Source organism: Triturus cristatus, chromosome 8 (genome assembly GCF_964204655.1).
Source record: "Triturus cristatus chromosome 8, aTriCri1.1, whole genome shotgun sequence".
Lineage (NCBI taxonomy): Eukaryota > Metazoa > Chordata > Amphibia > Caudata > Salamandridae > Triturus > Triturus cristatus.
In genome coordinates, this window is record NC_140591.1 from 1,152,277,276 (window position 1) to 1,152,284,286 (window position 7,011).

The following is a 7,011-nucleotide window of genomic DNA, read 5'->3' on the forward strand; positions in this document are numbered from 1 at the left end:
AACAATACAACATCTCATGGAGAACGCGACCGGATCAAGAAAACTTGTCGGCGAACGCAGGGATTCAGGTAAGGCGATCGCGCGCGCGCGAGAATGTATTATTTTACAGCGCGAGCAAGAAACAAATTATCGCCAAGCTGCGGAAAGTGGAAATTTTGACATTTTTGCGCTCTCCGCGGAACGCGAAAATGTCAAATTATCGCAATTTCCGCGAACGGAACAAAATTTTCGCCCAGGCCTACCAATCTCCCCCACCTCGATGTCTGTATAGCGTGGGAGGCCCTTCGCGGCCTGATGCGTATACCTGAGCCCACCCGGCTACGTTGGCTTACCAGCTGTCTGCAGGGAGTCTTCAGGGGCCGCTACCGGAGTCATAGAGTGAGTGCACAGGCGGAGCAGAGGCAGCAATCGCGCCGGAGGTAAGTGGGGCCGCACAACGAGGGCACGCTCCAGGGCCTGCAGGCCCGTAGTCCATCAATAGATGTGATGTAGACTGAAGCCCTGTGCCATCACTGCCGGAGTCTCCTCTGCTCTGCAGTGCGTCGCAATGCCGGCTGCGATTCCTCAGCTCGAGGTGAATGGATTTTGGTCGTTCCTTGACCAGGTCACCCCTGGACATTAGGGAGCACCAGATCAATAGCTGTAGTGGGCTTAACAGATGTTTTAGGCAGATGTGGGGGAATCTAACGAGTTGACGATTGGAGCTCTACTCCTGTGCGGCCATCTTGGGTGAATGCTGGTCGCACACCCCAAAGGTGGATTCTTGTTGGGGGGCGCTAGAGGGCGCCAAACCAAGATGGCCGCACCGTAGTGAGGCTCTGGATGCCCTACCCTGATATCCGTCAAATATCCGTGCTAAGACCCCTCGCCCGCGGCCGAAACCTGCGGAAATACTGACCCCCCGGGCTGCTGAAGACTCGTTGTGAGTTTCACGGAGCTGTAAAGCTGGGCGGCGGAGCTGTCGGACCTGGCGCTGTCTGGGGGAGGAGCCGCGTCCTGGAGGCGGAGGACTGGCGCGGCGACGGACACTACGCGAGTGCCGAGGCGGCGGACACTACGCGAGTGCCGAGGCGGCCACGAGGGTGCGGGCCTGCGGACGAAGGACGGCATACTGGGTGCATTGCGGGGAGCGCGCCTGCCGACGCAGCCTGGACCAACGCGCTCTGCAAGGGTGAGAGGAGACGCTGCTGTGGCCCCTGCATGCGGGTGTACCGCGATATTTCACCACCCGGGGGACACAGGGAGGCCTGAAGGTGCTGAATCTGCTTGTGCTGGCTGGGCACGGGCTAGCGAAGCGCCCGATATCCGTGCGCTACCTCTGGAGGGGTGCCCGGGGTGCCTGTGGGGTACCGCTGCCGCCTGGAACAGGAAGTAGAACGGTGTTGGATACTTGCGCGGAGACGGCGCTGTGGGGCGTCGGGAGCCCCTGCAGGGCGGTGAGCCTTCTTACCGGTGCCCCCCCAGCTGCGGGGCGTTCGCGCCTGGGGGGCTGATTTGCTGACTTTTTAATGCCTGACTGCCCGCGCTGCCTGCCCACACCGGGCGCGCTGGGACGGAGCGCCCCCCTGTGCCTGGAGATCCTTGGAGACGCTGGCGGACCTTCGTGCGGTGGCCTGGGAGCCTGGATGCGGCATGAGTGGCCGTCCCTGGAGGGGATTGCACTGAACAGTAGCCGAGGACGCACTGGGGGGCTCAGACGGCGAGTAACCCAGTATAAAAGCAGAAGGGGGCTCCTTATCGCGCTTGGCGACTGACACTTTGCTGCCATGGGGAAGGCGGAGGCACGCCAGGCCAAGCTCCTGTTCGACCAAAAGAAAACAGCCACGCGGCCTGCGACTGGAGATGCGGAGGCGTCTACACCTGGCCCATCTGCCCCCCCTACGACTGCCCCTACTGAGGAACTAAAAACAATGCTCGTCGCAATGCAGCAGAGCTTAAACACCCTCTCCGGGAAAATGGACACTATGAACACCAGGCTGGATTTTCTAGTGCTTAAGGTCGACAAGCATGACGAGCAGCTTAAGGAGGCGGAACGGCGCATATCCGCCACGGAGGACAGCTCCACTGACATGGCGCGCCAAATGGCCCACATGGACAAGATCCTCAAGGTGATAGCGGCTAAAAGCGAGGATTTGGAAGCGCGCAGTCGCCGGAACAACATCCGCCTGGTGGGCATACCGGAGTCTGCAGCCACTGGGAGAATGGAAGACTACGTGGAGCGGCTGCTGACGGGCTCGCTGGGCGCTGAATCCTTCTCTGAGCACCTCATCGTGGAGCGGACGCACAGGGCACTGGGTCCGCGGCCTCCGGTTGGCGCACCGCCGAGGCCCATAGTGGCGAGGCTGCTTAACTACAGAGACAGAGATGTTGCACTCCGAAGGGCGAGAGAGATTCCGAACCTGCAGTACGAGGGCACCCCGTTTTCTATCTATCCGGACTTCACCCTGGCAGTACAGGAGGCTCGCCGGAAATTTCTAAATGTGAAGCAGAAATTGCGCCAAGCCAATGTGGAGTATGCCTTGCTCTACCCTGCCAAGCTGCGGATCCGACATCGCGACCGCACTGTTCTCTGTGCCAACCCGCAGCAAGCGGAGGACTTCCTCAAGACCCTGCGACGCTCATCCCCGGCGCACGACAACAATGCTGGGCCTTCGGGATCTAGTTCGCCCATGGCTAAGGATTAATCGGTACGGGCGGGACCCTCCATGGCTCCGGCTTTGACCTCGTGGCCTACTACTGGGCCCGCTGGAGGCACTGTGTGCTATGACACTTTCAGAGATCTCGGAGACGGGGAAGTGGCTGGGACTGCCTTTAGACCCTCCGGCGACGGGCTTCGACCCATGGACTGGCTGCTGGGGGAGAAAGCCCACACCCGCCCATGGATGAGGGACGGACACTGACCCTGGAGAGTTCATTGCCTGTGCTGTCGGCGGCAGATGAGTACCTTCTATAATGTTTTATGTCAGAAATGTCTGCGCTGCCGCACTGTTAGCGCCCTGGGCGCGGAGATGACTGTGCTTCTCTCGCCGCTCCTGGGGGGGCTTGATTGCTTGCCTGCGCTGGGCTTGAAGGGGTCTGTCTACTTGGGTGGGGCACCCTCGACTCTACCCTCCACCGCGCTGCTCGTTCAGGGGCGGAGGTGAGAGGTCCTGCCACAAAGGGGGACACGAGGGAGCTGACGGCACTCTGGCGCCCCACTGCGGGTGATCACCTACGTTCGAACGCCACGGGTTAGACTGGGACTTAAGGGTGGACTAGTTGTTTTTTTTTGCGGACATTCTATTGTTTGTTTCTGTTTGATTCATGGTTGGGGAGGGGGTTAGGGTGGGGAGATTTGGAGATACCAGCGCGATTGGGGCACTGTTGTGGGAGGGAAGGGCGGGTGGGGGGAGGGAGGGTGGGTGTTGCGGGGGGGACAGGAAGGGGCACACTGCAGACAATGGAGGGACAGCTTCGGACACGAGGCTGCACTGCATAGCGGAGACTAACCTAGCACCATGCTACACTACGCAGGGGATTGATGCACTATTCACTGGGCCGAGGGAGGAGCACCGCCGGTGCACTGTTCTATGACAATGGAGGGAGATCGTAGAAATGGTTTGAAATTTCTGACGTGTAATGTGCGGGGGCTGCGGGATCCCAGGAAAAAACGACACCTACTTTCTTACTTGGACCGCCACGGCATAAGCATAGTGGCATTGCAGGAGACACACACTGACCCCAGGGCTTCCCCCACTTTTGGCAGCAGATGGGCTTCGGACAGGGTATTCTCTTCATATTCCACATACGGGCGGGGCATGGCCATTCTGGTCAAGAGGGGCACCCCCTTTAGGTTTGCTGGGGCCCGGAGCGATGGGGAAGGCAGGTTTTGCATGCTGTGGGGCGCCCTGGGGCAGCAGTCGATTGTCATCGTCAGCTACTACGGCCCCAACATTGACAACCCGGATGTCCTGAATATAGTGTGGGGACAGATACTGGCAGTCGGAGCCTCTCATGTGCTCTGGGCGGGCGACTTTAACACAGTCGTGGACCCGACCATGGACCGATCCACCCATATGCCTCACCACTACACGCGGAGTCAGGGTGCCTTCCGGGGCTTGTTGGAGGACAGCGGACTGGTGGACTTATGGCGGCACAGACACACCGACAAGCGGGAGGGAACATTTCATTCAGCCATGCACGAGTCCTGGTCCCGATTAGACTACTGGCTTGGGTCTAGAGGGGTATGCCCCTGGATACGCAGTGTAACTCACTTGGCTCACACTCTGTCTGATCATGCCCCGGTGTGTTTGACGGTTGAGGTCCCGATGCTGACGGCCGGCGCTCGGAGCTGGAGACTGGCCCCGAGGCATTGTTGGACGAGGTATTCCGCACCGAACTGGGGGAGGCTATTACGGATTTCTTCTACCGCAACAGGGGATCGGTAGTGCAGATGGGTACTTGCTGGGAGGCGTTTAAGGTCACCATACGCGGGGAGTGCATGGCCAAAAGTTTCGGAGTGCTGCGCGACCTTCACAGGAGGTTGCATCAACTGGAGGTGACGATTAAGGGGCACGAGACGGATGTCTGGGCTAGGGGCAATGGGGAGGGCAGAGCTAAGCTGAGGGACCTATTGACTGAATACACCAACGAGGCGAACAGAGAGATGAGGTTCAGAGGGAAATATGCCAAGGCGCGCCGATATGGGGAGGGCGGAAGACCTGGGAGGGCCTTGGCGCAGGACATCAGACAGCCGCGATACACCAACTACATTTTGGAGGTGGAGGATGGGGATGGTACTTGCCAGAAGGACGGTCCTCAGATACTGCAGGCCTTTACCGACTTTTATGCTGAACTCTACCGCTCTAAGGGGATTAACGAGGCGGATTTCCCACAGTTTTTTGGAGACATCACGTTGGGCTATCTTGAAGACAGGCAGAGAGAGTTCCTCTGCGTCCCCTTCACGAACGAGGAACTTAGAGAGGCGATTCTCCAGCTGCCGGCTGGCAAGGCGCCGGGACCGGATGGGCTACCAAGTGACTTTTACAAGCTGTATGTAGACCAGCTGGCCCCCGTCCTTCTGGAGGTGTATGCCGAGGCGCAGGAGATGCAGGCACTGCCGCCCACAATGCGGGAGGCCCTTATTCTGTCGATTCTGAAGCCTGGTAAGCCGGCTCACAAGTGTGACTCCTATCGGCCACTGTCCCTCATCAACGTCGACAGTAAGCTTCTCACAAAAATGATAGCTAACCGCCTGAATCTCCTGATGGACAAATTGGTCCTACCGGACCAGGCGGGGTTCATCCCCGGGCGCTCCACCTCCCACAACCTGCGCACCCTCTTCTCGATTGTCCAGCAGGAGGCCCCGCACTTGCCGCTGGCGGCTGTCTTTCTGGATGCCACCAAGGCATTCGACTCGCTGGAATGGGGCTATCTGCACGCGGTAATTCGGTGTATGGGATTCCCAGTTGGCTTTTCTGCCCTGATTAACCTACTTTACACTGCCCCGGTAGCCCGCGTGCAGATAAACGGCCAGCTGTCCCGGACGATCTCGCTGTCGCGGGGCACTAGACAAGGCTGCCCACTGTCGCCGCTGCTCTTCGCCTTGGCGATGGAGCCGCTGGCGGCCAGGGTGCGTCAACATCATCAGGATAAGGCCCTTAGATGTCTGTTACGTCCCATCTTGATCTCATTGTATGCGGACGACGTGACGCTGTATGTGAAGGATCCGGTGCATAACCTTAACCTGCTCCTACGTGAATTTGTGCGCTTTGCGGGCCTTTCCGGCATACACATAAACTGGGCAAAGTCCCAGATCCTGCCCCTCACTCCGGCGGCCGTCCCATTTGAGGTGGATTTCCCCTTGGAGTGGTGTGACTCTACCGTCCGCTACTTGGGGGTGACTGTGGCCTTGAACAGGGAGGAGCTGATTCGTGAGAATTACGGCCGGGCCATAGATGCGTTGCGGGACTCCGTCTCGAGATGGACGGCTCTGCCATTGTCCATGATAGACAGAATCTCGCTGATTAAGATGACGGTACTTCCTAAGTTTCTGTATTACTTCCTGAATATTCCCTATCATCCGGGCAAGGTTTTCTTCTCCACGCTGCGGACCGAACTCCTGCGTTTGGTCTGGGGCGGTAAGCAGCCTCGAGTCAGATGGGAGACACTGACCAGTCCCTACGCACAGGGAGGTCTTGAGCTTCCCAACTTTGAACTCTACTATATCTGTGCGCAAGCGCATTATGCGCACTACTGGTTTAGCGGCCCCAAATACACGGCGCATGTGGCCACGGAGCATTGGCTGGTTGACCCGGTTCCGCTTGAGGGGGCACTCCTGCTGCCTGCAGTGGGGTGCGATCGAGAACCTGCGACTGTGGATTGCACGGTGCGAGCCTGGTCCTGGATTGCGCGCAAGGTGCAGGCCCCGATGCTATACTCCCCGCGCCTGCTGCTGACGTTCCATCCCCAGCTGTCCCTCCTGCAGGAGGGTGTCTTCAAACGATTTAAGAGAATGCTGCATATAACCACATGGGGAGACCTATACAAGGAAGGGAGGTTCGCCACCCTTCAGCAGCTGTGTGCTGAGCCCCCCCCCTACTGCAATGGAGACATTCGTCTATGCCCGACTGAGGGAGGGGATGCGGGCCTGTGCGCCGGCATATCCGGCTGAACCGCAGTTGCCGCCCCAGTTACACGCCTTGTTGGGAGCTCGAACGGCCTCTCACTTGGTATCCATACTGTACCGCTCGGTCTATGTCGAACTGAGCGGCCCGCATGGCTCTGCTCGGGCCGGCTGGGAGAGTGATCTGGGGGCATGAAATCACGGACCGGGAATGGCACTATTGCTGTACCCACATTGAGAAAGTGTCTGCTAGCGGCCGCCTTCGACTCACGCATTTCAAGTTCCTGCAAAGGTACTATTACACCCCTGCTAGGCTGCGTAGATTTGGATTGCGGGAGGACGCACAATGTTGCAGATGCCGGACAGATGGTGCTGACATGCTGCACCTAGCCTGGAGCTGCCCTGCC